Source organism: Falco naumanni, chromosome 7, assembly GCF_017639655.2.
Source record: "Falco naumanni isolate bFalNau1 chromosome 7, bFalNau1.pat, whole genome shotgun sequence".
Classification (NCBI taxonomy): domain Eukaryota; kingdom Metazoa; phylum Chordata; class Aves; order Falconiformes; family Falconidae; genus Falco; species Falco naumanni.
In genome coordinates this window covers 7,838,231-7,864,968 of record NC_054060.1, presented here as the reverse complement: position 1 = coordinate 7,864,968, position 26,738 = coordinate 7,838,231, and the positions used below count along the sequence as shown (strand labels likewise).

The window sequence follows — 26,738 nt, the reverse complement described above, 5'->3', positions numbered from 1 at the left end:
TGGAAAGGAAATAAAAGAATCAGTATTCCTGGTGAATAATTTGGCTAGAGGAAAAAAAGACAGATACAGATCAGATTCTTTTGATATGTTAAAAGCATCCCAAAATGCCTACGCTCTGGATGCTTTTACACAAATTATCTTTCATCATAAAAGTACAAAATACATATAATGGACAGCTCATCTCTCTCCGATGAATATGTAGCCACTAGCTGATAAGATAATAGACTAAACACTGACCTGTCAGAGACTTGATGATCATGAAAGTAGAGTTTAAAAAGTTGGTTCTCACATCTCAGGCATTTAATGGGCATGCACTAAGATATGCTTCCAGTCTTCAAACACTTTCCATACCTTTCTGCCTTAATAAGCCCAGGGATAAGCCTCAAACTGGCTGTATTTGGAGAAAGACACTGTTGTACATACACTTCTACAACCTCAGTTCCCAGGAATCCTTCCCACTTAACCTTAGAATGACTTTGATGTCACATAGTTGCTCTGAAAGAAACAGATTTTAAAAAATCTTTTTATTGAGTGCAGCAGCCCAATTTGTTTTATATCCTAATTGCAATAGGCACCTGAGGCATCAGTTGATGGATAGGCTCCTAATAAACAATAATTATTATTGCAATGTGCAAACCAGCTGAATTGTTGAGAACAGAGCCTCAGAACTGGAAATTCTTTTACTGGTAGCCTTCTCTGAGTCACCCCTGTCTCACCATGAGATCCATGCCTCCTCTCTTCAGTGTGCCGCAGCACCCATGAGAACCAAGCTTTTTTCCTTTGCCTCCTTCCCCAAGCACTTTCTCCCAAGGCAGGAAAAACAATACATTTTTGGCCTTAATTAATCTAATGGGCACCTTCATTCCTGTACACGCACCACACATATCTGCTACTTTTTCACCCTACACTGCAAAAGAGCCTGTGTCTGATAGCTCAGTCCCTCTTCTCTGTTCTCAGTAGCTCCCTTTGGGATCTGACAGGGTTCATGTAAGGACAGAAAATACTCAGTTCTCTAAACAATACAGAAAGTGAATTCATTCGAACTGGGCAGAACGCATTACAGACTGCTTTTACGTAGCTCATTGTCCTGTAAGTTGCCACATTCAGACTGCCTAGTTACTAGTAAATATTGTATTTCAAATCAACAGCCAGCCTGAAAAGAAACAGCATGTGGTGCTCTGACCTCAGAACTGATGGGTCTGGGTTCTTTCTACAGTCCTACTACTAACCCACCGTGGGATCTCTGAAAAGTCACGGGCCCTCACTATTTGAAACCCTGAAAAACAGGGAGATTAGCTGGAAAAGGGTCAGTTATTAATGAGGTTCTAGCAGCAGCCTCATACAGATACTAGCAACTCTTCCTATTACATTAATACAAGCTCAGCTTTTTAAAGGAATTTAGGTGCTTATTTACACTATAGAAGCTAAAAGTATAGGAAAATAAGTACACTTGGATACCTCCTGGGGGAAGAGCCCTGCATCTCTCAAGCCTTCTCTTTTTCTTTCCAGTTCACAACACAACCACTTGTGTGGCACCTAACACTCATTTAAACCAATATTTATTGATTGGCTTAGGCATTTATATAGTTACTGAAAAGCTTTTAATTCTTCCTTAGTGCTATAGCCACAGAACTCAAAAAGAACAACAGCTTTTAGATGACAAAAACGTGAATGTTGGCAGCATTCAGGGGTGAAGGCAGGCCAATGTATACAGGCACAGGTATAGAGTGGCAAGTACCGGCTCCCTGAGGAACAGATTCATGCATATGGCAGGTGTCTGGCTTTTATCTATCCTGGATTTAGTTTTTCTTATTCTCCCACACTTAGAGCAGGCCCCGGGCATCAACTGCTTTCATTTTGCAAAGTCAGTTGAGCACTTGTGGTTTTTCTCTTCAGGAGGCTGTGATGAGAAGAGGGTTTGCCTTTTTTTTTTTTTTTTTTAATTAAATAATAATAAGCAAAAGAAATAAAGCTTTAGAGAGCTTTTTTAAAAAAGAAGGTTTTAAAAAAAAGGCAAACAACACTCTGAATTTGTATTTATTTATTCTATACATCCTCCAGGACAGCTTCATCCTTACTCTGCTGCTTTAGTTCTGTAATATTTGAAGACATTTCTTTTCTTGATCCAAATTAGTTTTGTTGATTGGGTTGAGACAGGGGGGAAAACCCACACTTTGGTAGTTTGACAGACTCAGCATTTGACACATTAATGCTCATGAAGCTCCAGAAAGACAGGCTGAAGTACAAGCAGAGCTTTGTCCAGGAGAATAGTTCCAAGGGCAGTGTGTTAACCCCTCAACTGGCTGCAGTACCACCTGAGTCCTTGGAAAAGTAACTTGCATACAGACAATGGCAGACCACCTCGGTGAGCAATACACATGCTGCCTGAACAGAAAGAGGGTCCCTTTCAGCAGCAGGAATCCAGGTGAGCATCAGGATGAGTCAGAGGCAGCACAAGCAGGCTGGCACTCATGTTGAGCAGCACTAGGAATGGTGAGACACAAGTTACTTGTTGTGGTCTTTACACAGACTGAGGTCTGTTTGCCCACAGCCTCTCACTTATGAGGTACTCGCTACAATGGCACGTCTTTAACAATTCTTCATACTTATTGTAATCAGGAATTATCACAGTGTGACTCCTAATCTACCCCGTTTGGTATAAGGAGAAAAAAACCCAAAAGGTACGCAATCTGTTTAGGCAGTGTTAGGGACAAACACTCCAGAAGTGCAAAAATAATGTTTTAATTATTCTGTGCAAATAATCGGAAAGCACAATGTGCCTGAAATCACCTTTTAAGCAGTCTTCTGGAATATATAAGTACTTGGCCAAGCTCGGGCTGACTGGAAGATAGGTGACAACTCACATGATCATGCCGCTGGCTTGTTAAGACACTTTCACGAAGTCCTTTTGATTTCACTTGCACCAACAGCCTCACACTGAAAGGTTATACTTACAGTCAAAGAGAATCTGTGAGCTCAATACAACATGAGCCATTTCTTAGTCACGGAAGGAAAAAGACAAAGATTTCCCCCCTGAACCAGTGGGGTATCATTCAAGGCTGAATCAGAACATGAATACAGCATTAATAAGAGTACCAAGTAGATTGGTCTATAGTCGGTGGGTTTTGTGGAGCTCTGTGAAGCCCTATCCCAAGAGAAATAAAAAGGCAGAAAAAGGGATGAAGCTGCGGCCCTTCTGCAGCTGAACATACAGAGGTATATTCACCCTTGGGAACCAGTTTGTTAGAAGGACAGAGGATTTGCTTGATGTTGTGCAAGAAGTGTTGAGGCGGCAGTTGCCTCAGTAGCTCCGTGACTGTACCTGGTGCTGCTTATTCCTATCACACAGCTGTGGCAGGGGCCACACTTCCCTGCCGTTCTCCATTGCTCAGAGACATTATTCCAGCAAACCAATCTCTCTGGCTTAATTCGGCCTCTACAGATGGAAATGAAGTAATCCACAGGTTTCTACAATTGGAAATTATGCAAGGCAAAGCAGTCTAGAAATGCAGAATCTTTCTTTATAATGGTGCTAGACACACTGGTCAGAGTCTCACCAGTGACTGTTAATCTGAAAGTGGTTTAAAAGAATGAAGGTCTACTGGCAGGTACTCTGGAATTCATTCCCTCCCTTTTTCTACCAGACCCTGGAATGTGTAACTTTCTGTAAGTGCTGAAATGCTAATCTTCCCCATTCATCCATTTGAGCAGGGATGGGGATGTGGAATCTGTGTGTTTTGCCACAGGGTTACTTATGGTGGCTTACGCATTACTGTACTGTCACAAAAGCAGGCTGATACTTCATGCTTCATACTGTACAATTCAACTATTGTCAAACATCAAATCCCAAAAATATAACACAGCCCTGTAAGGAAAGGGAATTAAATGACATAATACATAGAATATGAGCAATGTCCAAAAAAGGATAAATAAAAGCCCAAGAAACACTATCTTCCATCGAGGCCTAAAACCCACACTATGTAGCAACCCAAAGTGGTTACTCAGAGAAAGAACAGAAAAGCATGTCAGGCCTAGAGTGATCCTTCTTCCACCTTCCAGCTTCTGGCAATCTGCCATTTAGGGATTTCCTGAGCCAGAGGTTGCATCTGCATCAGCATGTTTAATAGCCCCTGCTGGACCTATTTTCCATGAATTTGTCTAATTGCTTCTTGAATCTATATCTGTCAGCAATAAGTTCCACAACTGAATTATGCACTGCGTGAAAAAGCACTTCTATTTGTTCTGGTCTAAAGTAGCTGCCTGAAAATTCCCTTCATTGCCCCTTTAGTCTTGTGTTATACCAAGGGATAGTCATTTCCAATTCACTTTTCCCATGTCATTTATGACATTACACACACCTGTATTACTTGTCTCTCTTCCAAGATGAACTGCCCTATTTTATTTAATCTCTTCTAGGAAAGTCATTTTCTAACTCTACTCACTCTACTAACTCTACTAACCTTGCTGCTTTCCTCTGTATCTTCTCTTTTACTACCATTCCTTTTAGGAGAGGATGATCAGGACTGTACACTTGTTCAAGACACAGGTGGATCATAAGTTTGAAAGTTTCATAAGACCATTTTCTGTTTTGCTGTCTACTTCTCACTTAATCATACCTAACATTGTATTTTCCCCTTTGCTCTCTGGCTGCAGGCAGGTCACTTCTCGCGTCTGTTTATGCTGTAAGCTCTTCAGGGTAAAGCTGTTTTCTGATCATGAGTTCGTACAGGGCCTACTGCGCAAGAGAGGGCTACAAAATGTGGACACTCGTAACCAATTTTTATGCAGGTTGCCAGAACAACCTAGGTTAGCTATCCTTGCTGCTTGCTGATGGTGACTTATAGGAAATGGTCACACTGGCCACGTACCTGCGGGGTTAATCCCAAAACTGCATTCTACATGCAAATGATGGTACGTAATACAAATGACAGAAACCATAGAGGCAATAGTAAACACTTCTGTTTCAGTAAAGTGCTAAAGTGCCCAGCGATCGTGGGAAAACTCCATTATGAACAATTAATAATTGCACTAAAACTCCATTTCTGGCTCAGGAAATCCTGAGCCCCTGCTAACTTATGCCAGCAGAATGCACCAAGGAATTAGTGTCATAGTTTTACTCTCCTCAGAAGCTCTGTTGTTGGCCACTGTTGCTAACAGATAAAGCAACAGATACATTTTTGGTTTCATTTAGCATGTCTGTCTATACATGTATAATTTGAACCATCTTAATCGCCGTGGCATCCTGTAGAGACGACTGCTTTGTGAACCCTGACATAAGGCAGCTCCTATGTGAATACATTTCATTCTAAGGAGGCACAAAAAGATCCAGACTTTTGTGCATTGTGGCCAAATAAATTTCTTGTTTGCTATAGAACTGCACTCATCAGAGCTATACTTAGCCTCCACCTCCTGACCAGCAGTCCCCAGCCAAGCACAGTGTCTTATGTTCATTCAAGCATCTTTTTTGGCCAAAACTCAACCCTTTACACCCAAATGTTCTCAACCATTGCTTTCATACTCAGCCCTGTCTATCCCCTGCCTACTCATTGTCTCCAGCATTCTCAGACTATATCTGTACTTTAGAGAGCAATTGCAAAAAGAATCGGAATTAATTTTTTGAACAGATTAGCAAAAGATACATTGAATATCTGTGTGGACATACTTATTCAGAATTAAAGTAAGCCTAATTCAATTTAACTTACTTCACTTCCAAAGTGAATTAAGGTAAATGTAATTGAGGCTACTTAAATTCTGATTAAGAGTCTTGACATCTGCTGCCAGTGAAGCTATATTATCCACCGGGAGTTAATTCACCACCACAAGTGTGGAAACACAACGAACTGCATACCAGGAAAGCCAGAGAAAAAGGAAATCGTTAGTCCCTGAATTGCAATAATCACCACAGTGTATTTATGCTAAATGTCTATTTAATTTGGGAGGCAACATTCTTACATACCAGAAAGGGAAATAGACTTACCTTGCTTAGAAGTGCGATCCTATAAAATCTTCCAGTTAAATATTTTTGTAACAGAATTATAATCGTGTCAGAATTCCAGAAAATTGGTTAAGGAAAAAAAGATAAAGTTTCATCTCAGTAAATGCAACAGCAATCAAGTTTTCCTTGCTAACTCAGTTGTGGGGGTATCCATCTTTATGTGGGCATAGTAGAGAATGTCTTAGAAAATGACAAAATGCAGTTTACAAAATACATCACAGAAAACCCATGTGTGCCCTGCTGTGCTTTTCTTCTCCCTGTCAATTTGATCGTCAATACACTTGTTTTCACCCGATGACAGAATCAGAAAAACCTCAAGCTCTTGCTGCCTTGATGCTGTACCTGTTTCCGGCCACATTGTGAATAACTCTACTGCCATTGACAGTAAGAAGCCTGTGGATGTCCTTGAACACCTCGTGCTTTCAGCTCTTGGTTCAAGGGTGCCATCCCTGCACATGATAGAATTACTTCCTATGTGGTTGGTGAAGGCGCACATGCTAGATATAGTTGAAAAGGCTGTTTCTTCATGATCTGCTTTTACTATATATCAAGAATTCTGTTATTTGAAAAATCAAGGTTTATTACACTTTGCACATTATTCAGTTCACCTCATGCCATTATAATGCTGATTTTTTGTGTACAGCAGCAGTTATTTACAACTGAACTGTGAATCTAAAACTTAAAAGCAGTTTTCCAGCTTATGTTTCACTTCCCTCTTGACAACCATAGCAGAAGTAGAATTGCTAGAGTTATGGGCCCAGCCTGGGCTTAGGAAGATCAGCAAGTGCCTGAATTAAGAGTACAGCTCCAAAGTAGCTGCCTGAGAGCAAAACAAGATAGGGGTGGCCAAGGAAATAGGTACCTTCTTTAGACTGTTACACAGCCTAGTAATCTTCCCCAGCTCTCCCCATTTCTGCAGGTATGTGAAGTCCTTGTGGTCTTTGGCCAAGGCTTTTATTGTCCAAGTCCTAATTAGTGCTGTTCCATATTCAGACTGGAGGGGCATGCGTGATTCTAGAGATAAGTGAGAAGGAAAGCTGTGACCTTTTCCATCAAGAAATCTAAGACCTTTTCTGGACCAGCCCCAAACCCTGTATTGAATGACTAAAGTTCATGTTCTGTCATACATATGCATTTTTTCTAATTTTATCTTCTAAAACCTTACAAGGTTTGACACTTGTTCCTTCCGGTACATCTCATCCCAACAGCTACATCACCAGTGGAAATTTCTCCATAGTCTCTACTATTAACACTATACATGTTGAGAACATGGGTTTCGGCCAAGAAATTTGCTTCTCTCTCCCTTCTGCTAGGTTTCAGTCAGTTAGCATTGCACTGCAGAACCAAGGGTAATTTCATAAGTCTTGTGAGAAATTTTCCATAGAAATATGAAGGCTTCTTGCTTGTCTTTCCTGCACAATTTCTCCTCAGAAAGACAGCTTAGAGATGCTGTAGATAGTAACTCAGAGTTACCATGTCAGCTTGATGGGATAAGATGTAGCAAGCTCTGCACCAGCTCTCCTTGTCTACCCCATAGAAAGAGCATCAAGGATATGGCTCCGCAACTATACTGCTCTCCTCTACAAATTCCCCAACACAGTCCAGCTTATTTCCACATAGTCCTGGAACCTTCAAACTACTTAACTTCTCTTAGCTACCTTTCACTATCAGGATATTTCTTTTAATAAAAAAGATAAATAATATGCATTTTAAATATACTGTTTGAAATCGAAATACAAAAAAGTTGGCTAAAATAATAGGGAAAAAAATATTCTTGTCCGAAACCAAAACATTTCATTTTGAAAATTTCCTTAACAAAGTCCACACTGACATCAAGTGAGAAGAGGAAAAAAAGCTGCTATGTGGTATTTCCAAGAGATACACTCCTCGGAGAAAATATTTGTTGAAAAAGACAGTGAGAAAAAAAAAAAAAAAGCAGAAAAAAACTCACACAAAAAAAACCCCAAACCCAGAAAGACGTGGGGGAGAATACTTCAGGGACATAAATATATAAGGTATATGAGACCTTCCTACCCCATCCCCAGAACATTTCAGAGCAAGAATAATAATACGATTTTAATGATACCCATGTAGGAATCAGTTTTCCTACCTGGAATTTCTTGCCTGACAAAGTGATCAAGGCCTCAGCCTCAGGTAACTCATAGAGAAATAATATGTGAGAAAAATATAATTTTAATGTCTTCTACCAAAAATGATGACCAGCTGTGCCCTCTAGACTGGCGTTATTACTTCATTACTTTCAGATAATGGGGAAGTAGCTTTGCTGTGTGGTCGTAAGTGAAGTAGACTGGAGTAGTGAGTTCAAAAGTGACAGAAAAAAAAAAATTCCAAGAACTCAACTGAGAAGCTTACTGGAAAAGTGGGGCTGAAGATCTAAATGTAGGAGGTGGATGATTCAGTAATGAATGGAAGGCTCATTTTGACAGCTTGGGCTGCCATCCAAGCTAATTTGTTTCCAAGCCTTCAGTTTGCCAACTGAAGTGGCTGAGAAATAATAGGCCCCAAAAAATATTTCTAAAGAAACACAATGGCCATTATCACTGAAGGAGAAAGAATCTGTACATTTCAAAGTGAAAAAAAGAAATTCGAGATCTGCCAACTTTGGCCAGTTCCAAATGACACAGGAAAGAGCAGTTACAATGTAGTGAAAAGAAAGAAGTATTGTTAAATAAATTCAAAGTAAAAGTCATCATAAAAAATAGACACAAATAGAAGGATGTTTCTTTCAGAGAGAGATGATTTTATGGCTGAGCCCATGCAAGCAGCCCATGATAAAGAAAACAGTTAGGGCATAGGAAAAAATGAAGAAGAAATTGGTAAAGAGAAGTAATACATAATAAAATGAAAAATAATGAGATATCTTTATGTTTGACGTGGTAACCATAGAATTTCATATAAAGCAGTTTGGATGTTTTATAAATATATTTTATAAATGTTAGAGACTTAAATTTCCCCACACAAACACTTTGTAGGACTCACTAAAGTCAACAACAGCAAGGAATGTTTTGTATTTGTCACCAAAGTTCAAGCCAGGGCTTCGTTGTCCTTCCAGCCACACAGCACCTGAATGATATCAGGTACACGTCTACATCAAGCACTGTGCAGAAATACCCAACTTAACAGGCCACGTAGCACAGGACAGAGTTGTGTTGGTTTAACACATTGAGTTGGGAAACGGAAAAGCCATGTTCTGTCCACAGGTGAGCTAGATGCAAAGACCAGACCTGCTGAATGGGTGCTGCCTATCCCTACATCAGAGTTGAAAATATATCCAGAGCCACTCTCTGCCTTCATATCCTGTTTCTTCATGTTTACTAAGATGACAGCTCATCTAGAAAACAGAAGAGAAGCAGGAGATTTGATAAAAGTTTTCCAAAAAGTGAAAGGCTTTTTTATAGTAGAGCAACCAGATGTTCCACACTAGAAAAAAAAAGATATAGCTTTATGTGCAGTTAAGCAGAATAAGAGATGTGTTGAGAAACCACTTCACAGCTACCAGCAATACCTGTGGAGGTTGAATACTATTTTTCACCACAGACTTCTGTGAAGAGGCTAGACATGGCCAGCATATATATATATATATATATGAAGCTTTTTTGGTTTAAATTTATGAGAACACATTAAAAATGGTTATTATATGTAAAAATATTTCCTTGTTATACTTCTTTTTTCTCTGTAAGGGTGCAAAAATCCAGTTTTCTGGAATAGTGGTATCTCATCTCCTTTAAGACCTACTCAGCAAAATACTGAAGTCAGCCTTCAGCTTAGGTTTTCCTAACATTCAGCAGCTGCAAAACTCACTTTTTCACATGCTACACACTTGACACTACAAATAGCTTCTCTTTTTGACAGCATTGCACAAAAAAGCAAACTAACTGTTTACTAAAAGACTTGCCAGCCTTTTGAATGATACCATCTCTGTGATGCCCCAACAACACATGACTATAGATACAGCTTTCTTGGCCTCCTAACCATGTCCCTGATTTGAAACCTCCTCTTTTCTGTAAGGTATGTTCAGCCTGCATTTTTAAATGAAGGAAGGAAGAATGAAACTCCTGTAATTTTCTTGCACTAGACAGATTTCTAAGTCTCAAGTGGTTTTAGACGCACTTTTTGTGGCAGATGGCATCGAGGACCATTCCTAATAGATTTATACAGGTGCCCACTACCTCCATTTCCACTGGGAAGGGAATCTAGCACTGAGTTATTTTTTCTATTCTAATACAATAACACTACCAGGCTACTTAATTAAATGGGCATTCAAAGATAACATGTTCCCTCAGGGCAAATTTAAATTGCAATGGGAAGGTATGACTGCAATTTATGTAGGCATACCAAGCTGAGCTTCCACCTCACAAGTACCAGTAGCAACAAAGCTACACCTGAGCAGCCTTTGTTGCAGACTGTATCACTACACACAGTCATACAGCTGTGTCACCTCTGTGTTTTTTACAGCAGGTACATTAAAACTAGCCACAGCAGAATCAGGGCCTGCATTGGACTCATGAAATATTTGAGAAGGTAAGGTACAGAGTCCCTTCCCCTTCCAATCACCCACTGAATTTCTACCTAACAATTTCAGAGCCTTTGTAACTGTCTTCATAGCTTGCCCTTAAAGCCAATCGTGTTTCCATGTGCTCATTTGCAGCAAAGATGCACTTCTATTAAGTATGCACTGTCATACCTTGTGGTTTTTTCATGTCAGTTGTTTTCATGGGTGGTCACCTCTCCACAGCAGAGCCCAAGGGTTTATTCAGTACCTTGCAAATTGATTCTTCCTCATGAGAGGTTACTGGCTGGATGCCACTGAAATAGAAATAACCATGTTTCTAGAGGTGAGATTGTTTGCATTTATTCAGTAAGCTGCATCTTCACAATATTCTGTTATTTGAAATCCAAGTATTTTAAGAAATTAACCTTTCAACACAATTCCGACAAGGCAGGATGTTTTGCTGATAGATGAACAGTATCCTGACACACTTAAACAGATTAATATTTGTGAATTTTGACATAATTACTGATTTCCTCAACAGATTTAAAGTCTAAGTTTATCTTCATGTTAATCCAATTTCATGCCTAGAACAGAGCAAGCACAACAGAATGTCTTTCGTAACCTTCTGATATCATTAATTATTGCTACATTGGGAGTTACAGCATGGAACAAACAGGTTTTTAAATGGAAATCATTTGTCTCTCAGCAGGGAGACTCAACAGTTTTATTTCCTTCAACACCAAGCTGCATTCAAGTAATCTTGTTTCATGGTGATCCTCCCTCGACAACCTGCAAGTCAATGGTGAAATCCCATCTATTTTATCCCTGGATTGGTCAAATATGCTGCCCATAAGGGGAGGTGTCTATTTCCTCTCCTAATTGTGGAGGAAGGGTTTTCTATATGTTAAGGCCACACTTTCCCCAAGCTGTGGGCATTTGGTCAGGTTTCCTGGTGATTTTCCACAAAAGGAAATCCCCTAACTCATTAAAAAAAAAAATGGATTAATTGACCGGTTCAGTAACAAGCTGCCCCAGGACCCAATAAACTTTACAAAGGGTACATTCCAATTACGACTGGGCTCAGCATGAACCTGATAAGTAAGCCAGTGTAATCTTTCTCCAGCATTAAGATTTTTTTTTCCTTTTCCCCCATTAATTTAACTCTTTCTTGGCACTTGTGGATTGACTAACTTATTTTCCTTTTCCCTGTGAATGTTAACCCTACTGAACAACTCCCAGCAACATAATCTGACAGGTTCGACAAAACCCACCGTTGGCCTACAGCCACTTTCTTGGCACTGCTGTGGCCTTGTGAGAAGGGTTAGCTACAGTGCTGCCTTCTTCCACACTGCCTGATGTCATAGAATGGATCCAGACCTCAGATCGGGACAGGGAAGAGGGAAAGTGATCTTCTCATAGCAGAAACATCTAGTGGAGCAATCGGAGCCACTTGCTAGCAGAGTACAGCTACAAGCCTGCCTTCACTGTGTGAGAGGGCTGGGAGGGATACGGGGTCTTGTGGTAACAAATGGCAACAGCAGGAGAAGGAAAGAGAAGGCAGACATTGAGTTAGGGAGACAAAAGCAAAAGCTACTGGCTACAAAACAACAGTTGTTTTATATTCTCCTGTGTTAGTCCACCACAGCATTAGAAAATACAGACACATAAGAAAGAACATCTAAGGCTTGAGTACTCCTGACCCTTTTGCAGGCGTCCCTGTTCTAAGGCACTGTCTAGAAAAGCCTGATGTTTGGTAACGCATACGCATCAGATGTGAGCAAGCCTGGTTAGCCAAGAGAAGAGCTCCTAGTTTTAGGACTTTGCAGTGGTTCCCCACCTGAGGCACCAAGCTGCATTTGGATTCAGAAGACCATGTGCTTCAACTCCATCTCCTCTTTGCCTCTGAGGAATATTGTGGAAGCTCAGGCTGAGCACAGGGTTGCCCTCAGGTACAAAAGAAATCATTTGACCACTCTGCCAGCATCTGGATGTGGCTTGAACAGTCACTGGGCATCTCCTCCAGAGACAGGACAGAAAGGTCAGATGGAAGTGTCCCACGAATAGCATCTGCTCTGCAAGAATGCCCAGCCTGACCCTACTGCCACGCAAGCCTGGCTGGAGTACAGAACCCAAAGTGTTCCACCGGACTGAACACTACTGATGCATGACAGCCTTTACTCACAGAGGCTTATTCAGAAAACATCCAGTGATTAGCTGACTAGTCATGTAAAGCAAATGTACACACCTGCCTGGTAACTACGGCTACTTCTAACACATAAAAATGCACAGAAATTCCTACAGAAGACACTTAAACCATTTGGACCTACATCTACTTCTGTTCAGGTTTAGAATATCATTTTCATACATTTATTATGCCTAGCCTGCACTGTATTTCTTATAGGAACAAGAATAGCTGTAATTATTGTTGTCAATCAAAGTTTCTCTGAAGTCCTCAGCTTTACTGTTTCAATAACTCATTTTTACCGGTGGCAAATGTCTTCGACAAACACTAGAGCCTAATTTGCAGTTTGGTTCCCTTGTCATTTTCTGAGTCATCTTGGTGGAATGCTGTGAGGCAAGAGATTAGTTTTAGGACTTTTTTTCATCTTTCCTTTCTTTACATCTGAGGGCTGTTAAGAAGTTTGGTTTCAATAGCTCAGACATATCCAAGGCGTACTACCGGTACCGAAGGTGCAATGAAATACAAAGTTTATTCTACTTCAGTACAAAGAGAATACCTGATAAACTGTTCCAAAGTCAGCCTTAGCACATGCAGGTGCAGCTGTTATTGGTTTCACTGGAATTAAAGTTGCTTACAACTGGTGCTGGATTTAGCCCTTTACAAGTAAAGTCCTCAGCATCACATAGGGCTCAACTGTGACTGCACACCCATTGGTGTAAATCAGAAGTAATTCTACCAACGATGCACAAACCTCGAGGTAAACATCAGCCTCCCAAAATAGCTGAGAGGCCAAAAATAAACATGATACAAAGCTGATGGATTTATAGGTAACTGACAGTTTCCTCCCCAGATTCTTAATCAGTTGTCACTGAAAGGTGCTAATATAATTAGGGATGAGATATGGATTAATAGGAAGAAAATATCATAACCTCACTCTTACAATAAAAGAATCTGTACACCATACTCGCCCACAAACTGCACCATTCTTCTGGTAGCATGACATTTGCTAAAGCAAAAGCCTGTTGATAATTCTCTATAGTCCTATATAGCACTCTGCCACGGCTGCTCTTCAAAAGTTCATATTTATCCCTTGGGAAATATAGCTGTATTAATATGACATTTTGTCACAAATTAATCTTAAACAGGGGTAACATTTTTGACACTGAGTTGAAACTGGAACTAAAAGGCAGTTCAGGCGGTTAAAGTGGCAATATCCTGTAGCAGACATATTCCCTGAGATAATACTGTTATGGTGTAAGTACCAATGTACTGGGATGTACCAAGGGGGAGAACTGTGCAAGTCTTTCTTCATTTTAACAACATAAGGGATCATTTGCCTTCTACTCTTTATTACAGCTGGTAGTAATGCCCACTGATCACAAACATCAGAGCCTATGGTGCCTGGTGCAGTACAGATTAACAAACCTTGTGCTCAGAAAAAGCAGCCAAGACAGATAATTAGCACCTCATCCACCATCACGATGGGCTGCACCATAGAAAAGTAGACAGTTTAAAAAATACTACTTAAAAAAAACTATTTTCTTATTAGAATGATTAAAAGTGGCTTCGTCTGGATTTTAATTGAAGTCCCATGGCACAAGTCAGTTGTAACGAAAGGGATTGCCTGTGATGCGCTCTCTTTTTACTGCTGTAGAAGCTCCAAGGCTTTGTGCAGTTCATCAGTGCTAGAGTAAGTAACGCAGTGTAATCTTGCCACTTACACCCATTTCCCAACTCATTTGCACACAGCTTCCACTATTACAGAAAATTCAGGGTAAATTCATAATCCAGATTTCCACAGGAGTTGACCCTATTATACAAAGGATGCTGTTAACATTTTTATTCCATTCCTCCAAACTACATGATGCTGATGGTCACCAAAGATGGCAGGTGATTTGTTGTACCCAAATACTACCTTATGGGCACTTCAGTGTACATCTCAGTTGTTTTTCACCAATTGCGTATCATTTGCCTTTAATGGGATCATTTTCATTAAGACTCATGTCTCCTCCCTGGCTGTTTAACTCAATTCCCTCCTGGACCTGAAGGCTGCAGCCAGAGGCCATGCAGAAATATTTGTGTTATACAAAAGACTGAAATACCTACACTTCTGATCTGTTTAATATCTATCTTTGAGATGTGATGTGAAGCCCGCTGACCACTAGCAGTCATTAAAGATCCTATGGCACTTTTTGCAAGAGCAGAGCGTATTATTAACTCCAGGATCCTGGCCATATTCCAGTTTGGATAATTACATTCTACCGCACTAAATTTCCCCCTGCAGTCTCAGTTGGGGAACTTCTGTTCTTCACTTCCACCTTTAACAACCAGAGCAAAGTGTTGCTCATGCTGAAATGCCAACATATTCCAGCCCTGAGCTGGGATACGGGACTCAGCCCATGGGTACACATTCTGCAAAATGCTCTGGGACTCGTTAGTAAGGAGGTGCACACCACGTGACCTAGAAAACCATAAAAACATAGGTCCAGCCTCAGTGATACTGCAAGTTGATCACAAAGCTCACACATTGCTGGATTTTATTTCTGGCAAATGCAATTAACATGAAAGGTCTGGTCTGGGTATCTGTCAAAGCTGCCCTGAAAGTCCCCAGGCTGGGCCAAGAGGTTTTGCTGGTATTTTATCAACTGCTCAAGCAAGTGTAAGAATCAATCCAGGTGAAATCTAAAATCCAGGCCTTTCTATGACTGCATAATAACAATTGGTTGTACTGAGTGCCCACAAGTTTTTAGGTAATAATTGGATCTTCTGGAAATAGTAAATACAAGCACCCCTCATTTCTGTATCGGGGAACACGAGAAAAAATATTGATCAAAGGGCAGGATTTCTTACTTGAGCAGGGAGCCACGTTTGATTATCCAGCTGGGTTGCTTGTTCCTTCTAAGTACTATTAGCTAAGAATGAAATGCATCTGTAGTGAGGCAACGAGGGGTCACAGGGTTACCATTTTCACAACCCAGAGAGATAAAGGGAACAGAAAGAGACAATGTAAGAGCTGGAAGCACTTCTGTAACTTTGTTGAGAGAGGCAACCCACCACCTGTTTAGTTTTAAAGGTTCGCTTCATTGCTTTCCATATGAAAAAACAGTCCAGGGAAATCTAAGTCTGGGACTCAGAAATTCTAATGGCTGAATGGACCAACTCACTGAACTATTAAAGAAACCTTAAAAATACTGTTTCTGTGTTCATTTGAGAGCAGACAAAATTCTCTTCTCTGAATTCTTCCAGCTTAGCATAAGAGAGATGATATGCTGTAGATTCTGTTGCTCCAGGCAACTGATGAGAAACCTCTTTGATGTGCTTTGATTAATGCTGGCTTTCTTTGATTCAATGATATTTGGTTCCAGCTCCACTTCATTAAAAAAAAAAAAAAATAAAATCCTTGCTACCACAGGGAAAAACATGAAGGACACTTGCTTGGAAAACACTTGGGCTTACGTTAAGAGTTCTTATTCAAGATCAGAAAGTTTTATTGCCTGTGTTTTTCTCTCTTCTTTGAGCTCATCACCTTGACTGCAAACCTGGACACCAGGTATACTGTCCTGGGGTACCACTTTCCGTCTTTAAGGATGATAGAAAATAGAAAAACAAGACGGAAGGGGACTTCCAGAGATCACGTAGCTCCCCCTCCCTCCCAAACTACCTGATTATTTCTAGCAGACATCTATCTGTCTCTGTGATGGAGGTTTCACACTCCCTCAGAGTGATCTATTTGGGGATTTGACTATCCTACCCACTTACCCCTTCAGATAAAGGGATACTTTCAGGAAACATTAGGTCTCCAGAGAAATACAGTTTCTGTAGTAAACTGTGGAAGTTGTATAAAAACAGAGAGCAAAATCACCAGTAATGTTAGATTAAAATATGAAAATGGATTATGTATCCAGCCCAGGTGGAAAGCGATTCAGTTAGCAAGGGAACAGCTGGAACATACCAGGATTCTCTGGCTGTTCCACAACTTTGGGATTTTATTATTGTTAATTTTGAGTCCAGCAGTTTTGGATTAATCAGACCAGATCCCAATACCAAGCTATCTTAGCCTGATGTCCATTTAACAGTAGAAGAAACAGAGACAGCAACCAGAAGGAGGAAGAGGACCACCTATCGTGTTTCATTCACAGGGGCAGACATCCTCAAACTGTCAGTCCAATAAAACTCCCACTTGTTTCTGAGCAAGCAGTTCAGAAGCAGTATTTTACTGAATGGATCACCACAGCTCATAGACTAAATGCTATTCTAGAATGAGCCAATGGCATTCTGATACTGCTCTGAGTTAATATCAGTCTGCACTGCAGTGTGTATATTGATAGTGCTTTAAGTTAAGATTTTTTTATTATTATTTTTTTTTAAGAAATGTGAATTCCCGTATGCCCTACTTTGGTAGCTTAAAGATTGTAGGAGGTCAAAAAAAAATAGGTCAGTGAAAATAACATTGCAACAAGAAATTAATTGCAAAGAACGTTTAATATGACAGGGGACTACATAAAATCCTATTATATTTCTTCACTATCCTACTCAGTAGTCTGTACTATTGCTATACTCAAAGGCCAGGGCAGTCTCCCCGGGTAAATTGCTACATTAGTTTGACATTTCTGGCTCCAATTAACCTTATATTTGAGCTATTTTCCGAGGGTTTTTAAAAAAAAATCTGTGATAAGGTTATGTTTTTCTATTAGAGCTTCAATTGCTTAATGGCCTGTTCCTGATGCCCATCCCTCTTTAAACACACCCTAGGTAAGAAAATTAGGCCATAGTTTGACAATACATTGTTTTTGGCAGCAGCACCAGCCTAAGGTATTCCAACTTCTTCCTCCTTGCCCCTGTCCTCACAGGACAACGCACTGCCATCTCCTTTGCACCCTCTTGACTAAGTGCTGCAGTACAATCCTGGAACTAACCTGGCTTCAAAAGCTTGCCAACCCCCCTTTCTTAACAAGTCTGGATTGTGAAGGGATCAGAAGAACAGAGAGAATCTCCAATTTGACAAGGAAAGCAGAATAACATCCCAGTCTTGCAACTAAAGGCAATGCATCAAATCCCAGCTTAGACACTGCAGTTAGCCTGGATGTAAATATTCAGTATGTACACCACGAGAACAGGTACAGACAGGACACGTGGCCAGGTGGAGGTCACTGGGCAGGATCCCACAGCACTGTCCCCCTGAAGATAGCAAAGCCAGCAAATTACAGCTGTTGTAGTTCTGGTCTCATTACCTTTTAGCAGTACAGATACTTATAGAAATAAAATATTGTAGCTTCTGCCATGGGATGGGCTGTGCCAGCGCTGCTCTCATTCCCCGAGATTTAACATGCAATTGCACTACAGTCCTGATGTGGTACCATGTTACCATGAGGGAGGATGACTGCCGTATTCCACTCATTTCTAGGCATGCCCTCACACATACATCATAGGGGATCATGCAGGAATGGCATAAACTGGATTAGAGAGGTCTTCCACGTGGCAAAGTAACCTTGATCAAGAACAAACAAGATTTATCTCCCAATCTACACATTAGAACAAAATAACATGGAAACAAGTAATGCAAACTATCGTCTCAACAAGGAAAGAGCAGGACTAAGGTCTTGCTTATACCTTAAGAATGGAGTAAAAGTACATTCACTCTGAAACTACTTGCAGCTATTACTAGCATTTTGAATAGATATCTCCAATTCAGAAAATGCTGCCAAGAACGTGCAAAAATTTGTTGGGAACCAATGAACCCTGCCCACAGCTGCAGATCCAGCTAGATCAATATCTTCTGGGTACAAATCAAAGAAAATAAGAAATTCAAGAAAGCTTTCTCAATGGCCATTTGCCCAAATAATGTTCAGTGAAAAACACTACCAGTGAAATTAGCTTTCTCCCTCTCCACAGACACAAACATATATTCACTATTTGAACTTCACCAGAAAGTAGTTCTTGGGAATAAGTCCTGCACTATAATTTGCTGGCAAGTAATTCACTCCAAGTATAAAATTTTCAAAACACGAAATTCAAGCTATATGACCTACAGTTTGGCAGATGAGTCAATTTTAATGCTTTAATCACAATTCTGATATAAATGCTTACATTTGTGAATACAAATTCATTAGCTATGAACATTTGCCAAAAAAAAAAAAAAATACTTTTGAAACATTCCCAATGTCATGTCTGTTTATTTTAATGTTTCCAGAATAAAATTACTCAGGAAGTGAAGCATCTTAAATTTTATTTTTATTTTCATATTAATGTATTACAAATGGAAAGAATAATAGCTAGATTTTGCAGATCCATCCAGCTCCAGTATTAAGTGAGGGATAATAATACGGCACAAAGCATCATAGAGACAACTACAGAAGTGCGAGAGCTGAGATATGGTTGGCAAGGAAACCACAATTTACAATAGCCTGGATTTTTACATGCAGAACCTACAGCACTGTAATGTTAATTATGTACAGGAAGGCAACGCTCTGCTTTTGAAGTCAAGTCACTCCGTTGACTACCACATGAGCCAAACTAAGCAAATACTGTGTACCTCAGCACCACACAGAATTTCTCCAATAGATCCAATGGAAGTAAGTGACAAAGTTCTCCTTTATTTCAGTGGACAAAGATCAGAACCTTGGGCCTTCTTTTAGTTAATCTCTTCTCAATACCATTTACTATCCAAAACTGAACAGTATGGTAAAATTCATATGACGCAATACAGTCCTCTACTTAAAAAAACCAACAGATTTTTGGACATACACAGTGAGAAAATAATCACAGCTAAGATTTTCAAAAGACTGATACTTAAGTTCGGTAACATAATAAGTCATGGTACAGTCTTTTAAAGCACAGGAGCTCTTGAAATCACATAGCAAACATGAGGACACTTATTTAGGTGCTTGAAGACAGTTCAAGTTAGAGGTGAAGTTTTAGTAGCCGTCAAAAAAAGAACACTAAAATGATACTTCAGAGCTACAAAAATCATTCACCTCAATCCTGAAATTCTGGTCGATATTTTATCAAAATAAAGTATATACAGAAGTTATTAAACCAGATTAAAGCTACTGTTGAAACACCAAGTGCAAGTGTGACTCACAGCCTATGTGGAGACGTACAGACTTAGAACAAACTTCAGGCAAATTTCAACTGCGGTTGCTCAGAGCAATTGGTCGTTGCTCTCTCCCTTCTTCTCAGGACCTCAGAATCAAAAAGCTCAACCCTAAAATAAATAAGCTCCCACTTAGAAAAGCTTTTCCAGAATTTAACTCTACACCACACACTGACAGTGCATTTCAAACGCAGCAGTCTGAGATACAGATCCTGCTAGCAGACCTAGAGCCACAAGAGATCCTGCCCTCCACGCAGACTTGCTGTGCTCTGTGGGCTGACCCCTGAGCGAGCGAGTCGTTCCTGCCGGGACACGAGGAGCCCAGCGCTAGACCCAGGACACCACTCTCCCCTCCCTCCTCACGGCTGCCCAAGACCAACAGAGCCGACCATTATGTAATCTTCTGCCCATTTGCATTGCAAATGCCATATGAGCACCACTTTATCCATCTGGAGGTTACCAGCATATGATTTATTTATTGTGTTGTCTAAAAATTACCTTTAGAAATATAAATGCTAATTTAACTGTAAAAAGATCGCATCGATGCAGAGATTTAGACTGGGGGATGTTTCCTACATTCATTAATGCAAAATAAACTGCTCTGTTTTTCAGGAGCTAAGGATCAAGGACCGTCTTTTACATAATTAAAACTCTGAAATTTTAATATTATCTTCCCTGCACAAGATTCAGAATTCAGGAAACACCTCTCTGAGTATTAATTGTGCAGAATAATATGGCTGGCTGGCTGTATGATCTCTCTATCCTTTGATGTTTAAATTGATCCTAGTATTCTGGAGACAGCTTCTGCAAAACTGATTTCCTTGCCTTTATTTTAGCTAGGTTCACTCAAAGGGCAAAATATCTAAGCATTCAGCTTTTGACCCTACTAGCAAATATTTAATGTATGAATTAAACTGGACAGGGCTTTGCCAGAAGCTCTCTTCATGTTTTATTTCTGAAGCTATTTTTAGCAACATTTAATCGCTTAAATGTAAGGAGATAAAGACATCTCTGACAAACTGTGTTTATTGAGCTAAATGCCATCAAGGAAAACCCTTTTATTTCTTTATAATGGGTTCAGCACACTTTGCATCTCTGGCTTTATTCTGAAATACACTGTTACAATCCTAGAGGATGATACAGTAGCTAATATTACCACTAAATAAATGCACAAGTGGATGGACACAGGAGGCAACTTGACAAAGAGATGGATGGATAAACTGGAACTGCCTTTAATAGGCTCCCAGGAAATAAAAGAGTGGTGTACAATCTCCAGTTACTCTCCCGCCCTTTCTGTATATATTTACAAGGGATGGTTCTGTAAAAAACATCAGCAAGCAAACAACAGCCAGACACCTGATTAAAGGTCAAACCAGCAGCAACAAAGCACAAATTAAAAGGGAAAATCCTGAGTTTCACTCCCCCTCCCCTGCTCCCACCAACCAGTAGGCATTAGAGACCAGATTGCTGGGAGTCAGCAAAATCAAAAAAAAATTTTGGACATCCAGATATTAATGATGAACTTTGGGATGGCCAGGAAGAAGAGGAAGGCAGTGAGGAGAAGAGGGTTTTAAAAATAAATAGCCAAAAGGTGGAGAGGGCAGCAGCAGAATGGAAGAATGACAAAACCAGGTTACCACCAGGTGAAAAGGGCATTGGAAGAGAACGTGATCAAGTAATTAGCAGGTGGAAGGGGAAGTTAGGGGTCAAAATCAATCTGTCAGGGGGCAGGAGGGAGGTATTACCACTGAGACTGGCTCTTGACAGAGCAACACAAGAGGAGGGCTGCAGGCTGCTGGGAGGAAATTGCTGCCTAGCGTTTGCCTCAACTCTGCACTGGCTACAGCACACTCCAGAATGGCCCAAACTTTTACTGCACGCCCACCATCGCGGCTTCTGATAGACTTGCTCATTTTTGAGGGGAAACAGGACTTCACTTGGCCCTCGGTAAGCAGACAATGAACAGGCAGTCTGGTATGACAACTAGCTTTTTGTTCATCTAAACAAGGGGACAGACATTCCCAAACTAATTCCAGTCTACAAACCATTTTAATGCAAGTAATTAAACATAATGATTCCTTCACTTCCCAGCCATCTTGGACTCCAACTTGTTTCTTTTAAATTGTTTTTAGCAGGACTTGTCACGGCAAAAGGAGCAACACAATACAAAAAGCAAGCATGAGCTAGACCCATGCGGGAGGTTTTTCCCCAAAAGAGATAAGGGGAATTTATACACTCTTCTGATTTCAAGAACACAACTGTGTCTCTGTCTTTCTGAACTACCCATCCTTTGATGTCCAAATCCATCCTCAAGTATGGGACAGAGCACTGTAGAACTGATTTCCTTGTCTTTTTTGCAAGGTTCATTCAAGGGTCAAAAATCCAAGTATTCAGCTTTTGACCCTAACTAATCTGACGGGCAGTACCACAGACAGGAAAACTACGTCTATAAAAAGACAGAATGATAAGTGCTGAGCCAGACTTCCCCACCACATGTCCTACAGGACAGATTGTTGACAAATTTCCATTTACTGTCAGGGAGAGAGCAGTGTTGTGGCAGGTGAAGCCTTCCACCACTGCCCACTCACCCTTTGGTGCCCCTGTGGAGGCCAATAATAGTGGTGATTTTTGTTGTGGGGTACTGATCTGTAACTTAAGTGGAGACATTCATCATTCAGAAGTCACAGTGGAACAAACTGCTCAATGATGACCCGAGGGCACTCCCAGTCATGAAACCAGACTCAAACAGCAAGCTGGGGATATAAACGCTTATGTTTACAGATGAGTGTTTACATCCTCTCTCTCTCTCTCTCACTACTTCTATTGTTTAATAAATGGGTTGAGACCTCATGTGATGTTCTTCAAGAGTCTGTAAAGAGCTACACGAGTTCAAGCAATCGAAAGAAAAAGGAGACTCTGTTAATAGTCCACACCAATGATCCACTCACATTCATCATAAACAGACAAAAAAATTAAGTGTCCAAAAATCCGAAGACCAGCTACGCTGCCTCGCTGCCTTATTCTACACAGGTGCATTAATCAATTGTTCTCTTTCCTTAGGAGCCGGTTCCCAAATACTATTATTTCAATAGCACCTGCAGAGCCATGTGCTGTCTCCAGGAAAATAGAGGAGGAAAAAAAAAAAAAAGTTGGGGGGGGAGGGGAAGTGAAATCTTTTCCCCAAGGGGCCTCTAAATCCATTTTCAGGCAAGACCCAGCAAGAATGCTGAGATTTTTCATGGAGAAGGGCTGGAAGTCAATAAAATGCTGAGAACATTTCATGGCCAGCACACCATACGAGGGATGTTTGCGAGTAGATGATGAGGCATCTTTATGACTGTATAGTTACCGTGCCCATCTAATTACCTCTTGGAAAAATTCTATCCATCATCTACCATCTACCTTCAGTGAGAACAATGCTACTGTCCTCTCCAGTTTCCCAGTCAGAGCAGATTGCCAGGAACAGTAGCAATAATGACATCCCCTTCTGTCCTCACAGGAACTGAACACAGAAATACAGCTGCTGCGATTCTTGTGCACATTTTTGCCAGCTCTCTTGCCAGGATCTAGCTGTAAGGCAGACTGGATCCAGAGATGGCTTCATAAAGGCAGGGGGGATGGGACAGGGATGGGACCAACACCAAAAGCACCCAACGACCAGATGTGCCAAATAACTGAGAAGAGAGACCCTTTCTCTCATGCAGCTAATAAGAAACTTACAGCATTATGTGAGAAAAAGCTTTAGCTAAAATATAAAATAGGACATCAGAACTCTTGGGATTTTGCTCCCACCACTGATCTTTGTGCAATTCACTTGGCTAAATGGGGATAACAATATGCTCCCATGCCTTGGTTTTGTGAGGTTTAATCCTTATTAACACTTGCGAAGCAGATTGGGACCACTACATGGAATGCTGAAAAGAATTTTCAAAGATTTACTACTTGAGAGAAAAATATTGCAGGGAAAAAATATCCCAGTTAGGAGCAGAAGACTGTTTCCCTTCTTGATGTGGCATTATTCAACTCTCTGGGACCAGTTTAACCCTGTTCTGTGAGGCCGTCCTCTGGCTCAGCTTACTCTGAACAATCATGCTCTGCAACCACCTCTTCTCATACTCATTACAAAAGGTGAGCAATATTTATTGGTTCAAGCAGGGCCAAGGGCTGACATTAAGCAAATTTCAAGGGTTATTTGAAGTTAATTGAGTTTAATCATATAATGATTTTATAATTAGTCATAGTTCCCAGTCTTGTACTGAAAAAGTCACACTTAAGAATTATTTAAAAGAAAATTAAAGCCAATTTAGAATAAGCAGGAGGAAACTGCATCGGTGATTGGTGAGACTGAGTGAGGGGATCAGAAAGTGTGCTGGCTAAATGCACTAGCTGCTCTAGTGCACTGAACCTCTGCCTTCAGCTGCACTGAGCTGAAGTCCCAGCTGGGGACTTGCGCTAAGGGTAAGGGCAGCAGTAAGTTTCCGAATGTTAGTCATGCTGACTTGGTGGTTATTTCTCACTGGCAATGAGTTGGATGGATCCTGCCCCAGGGGAAAAGAAACTTCAGACTTTTTCCACCTCATTGGAGCCAGGTCCACCTAGATGTTTCAAAGGCAAAGACCAGGAAACTGTGTTTATCCTTAAGCAGGACTTGCCAGTGGAAAACTATACTCCTCAGTTATATAGGACCTGCTCTTGTTCCTCAAGACTAAAAGGCATCCAAAGTCTTACCTATGCAACTGAGCAGCCTCACAGGGGTGCTGACTGGCTCTGTGTCTTGTCCTGCTGCACACAAGGCACTGCAAGGTTTCACTGCGTTCACCTTTTGGTGTGGTGTGGAAGCGCACCATCTCGTCTTCCCACGCATGGCAGCATGGCTGTGTTCCGGGCAGGCTCCGAGGACTATATGACTCGTCTGGATTTAAGAAGTCCTCCTGAAAAAGTTAAGCATACATAGGTGCCAGTTTGATAAAGATACTTATCACCCTGCATAGCAATGTAATTATTGATAAAATTATACTACTTCTCATCACCCTCTGATAACTCTTCTATAATGGCCTTGCTTATTTTTACCAAATTACAGAACTGGTGTGTGCCCAGGCACTTGGCAATGATAAGCCACAAGCAAGACTAGTTGGGACAAATTTTTTCTTTCGCATACTCAAATCAAGTGGAAAATTCAGTCAAGGAAAAAGAATCAAACGAAAATTCATAACACAAATAAAAATTAAGTAAAACACTCTATAATATATTAAAAATTAAATTATTTGATATTTTGCTTCAGAAATAAGATTTTGAATTGATCCATTCCTAACTTTGCTTACGAATAAGCATTATAAATATACATATATTCCAACTTGAAATTACTGGTTCTGCTTTTACTGAGGGAGAAAGGATTTCAGTGATAAAGCTGAGACCAGACTTTCAGAGCGGCCCAGGAAATATCAGGCCTTCATCCTTTTAAGCAAAGGATTAAATTGGAGGCAAAGCTCTATGTGTGCTGCTGTAGACCTGAGCAGTTGTAAAGCCTGACAACACTGTAGCATCTGCCCAGGACATCATTGCCATCAATGACTCAAAACATCATAATGCTGAGTGCTGCCTGATGCAAAACTTTGGTCCTTCTTGAGAGAAAAATCAAGAAGAGGAACAAGAGGTCTGCAAGACAGGGCTGCGTTCAGCAGGGGCTGAGGCGTGGGACATGTGATGTGCCCAACAGACAGCAGAATCAGAGACAGTCAGTTTGGTGGGCAACTCTTCCAGAGCCAATCCGCCTCCCAGGACAATTTCCAAAACCTAATGCCTTGAATCCAGAAGGCAGTGTTTAAAATTATGTGCATAACACCAGCTTCTTTTAAACACAATCTTATCCACTGTATTCTTACCCTCTCCCTACACCCATAAATAATACCAGTGTATTACTTAATGATATGACTTATTATTTATTTAAATAATTTATGTAGAGCCTATAACCTGAACAATTATAACAATAATGATTCAAAAACCAGAAGTAACATGAAAAGGAGAGCCTTAAATAATTAAAAGCCTCTCTCCTTTCCCGAAAGAGAGCCGAGGAGCAGTGTGGGGCTTTCTCTTTAGGTTTTTAGTTCTCCTACAAGTGAAAGGGCAGAGTGCCATTGGCTAAATGCTGGCTTAGCAAAGGAAAAACAATAAATCAGAATAACCAGTGTTACTGTAGCTCTTGTCTAGCCTTTCCTATCCATGCATCGCAGAGGAGGGTAAGTACCACAGGACCTATTTTACAAAAGGTGAAACTGAGGACAAGGAGGTGATACAAATGGTCCATGGTCACCCAGAAGTTCACATGCAAAGCTGGGCATAAATCTTTTCTTCCATCTGCTAGACCAGACCTCATCCACCAAGCCACACTACTTTCATATTTTCTCTTTTTGATTTTTTTTTCTTTCACAATTCTCTGCTTTTCAGGATTTACTATGTTTCTTCTTTACGCCCACCTCTCTTCCAGTGCCTCTGTTCTCAGCTTCAAGCATTCCTCCTTCCCAGTGGCCTTTCCCTCCAAGTTTACCCCTCCTGGCATCCACTTTGTACCCAGTTTTTCCAAATAGTTTTTATCCTCTGCAACTAGGCAAATACTTCGCAACTCACAGCACAAGTGGGTAATTGAGCACAGTTGTAAGTGGATTATCATTGAAATGACTGATTTTACACAATGCAGAAAGCTCAAGGCAGCAACAGGGTGCTTTGCAATTTAAACATTGTAGAGAGGGAAAATATTTTCAGGTTTCATTTTAAAACTTTTTAAATGCAAAAATGGAAGCTGATTCCCCAGTGGCAAGGCATAAATACACGTTGTAAACTCAAATCACCAAATGTTTGCCTAGTTGTATTAAGGGGAACAGATGAATTATCAGAATCAGACTTTACAGAGCAGCTGGAGCAGTAAAAAATAATGTAAAATTTTTAAAGATATTCTGGA

General features: G+C 40.5%; 1 long non-coding RNA gene across 2 annotated transcripts in view; it reads right to left on the bottom strand.

Annotated features, from left to right (window-relative positions):
* Nucleotides 1-24,945, bottom strand: part of LOC121092043 — a 72,826-nt gene extending 47,881 nt beyond the window's left edge. For both annotated transcript variants that reach the window (XR_005829166.1, XR_005829167.1), the window contains exons 1-3: nt 24,512-24,945; nt 10,701-10,822; nt 6,858-7,009 (exon numbers count right to left, since the gene is read on the bottom strand). This is a non-coding gene — a long non-coding RNA (uncharacterized LOC121092043). The remainder of the gene's footprint in view (nt 1-6,857; nt 7,010-10,700; nt 10,823-24,511) is intronic.
* Nucleotides 24,946-26,738: the final 1,793 nt, after the last annotated feature.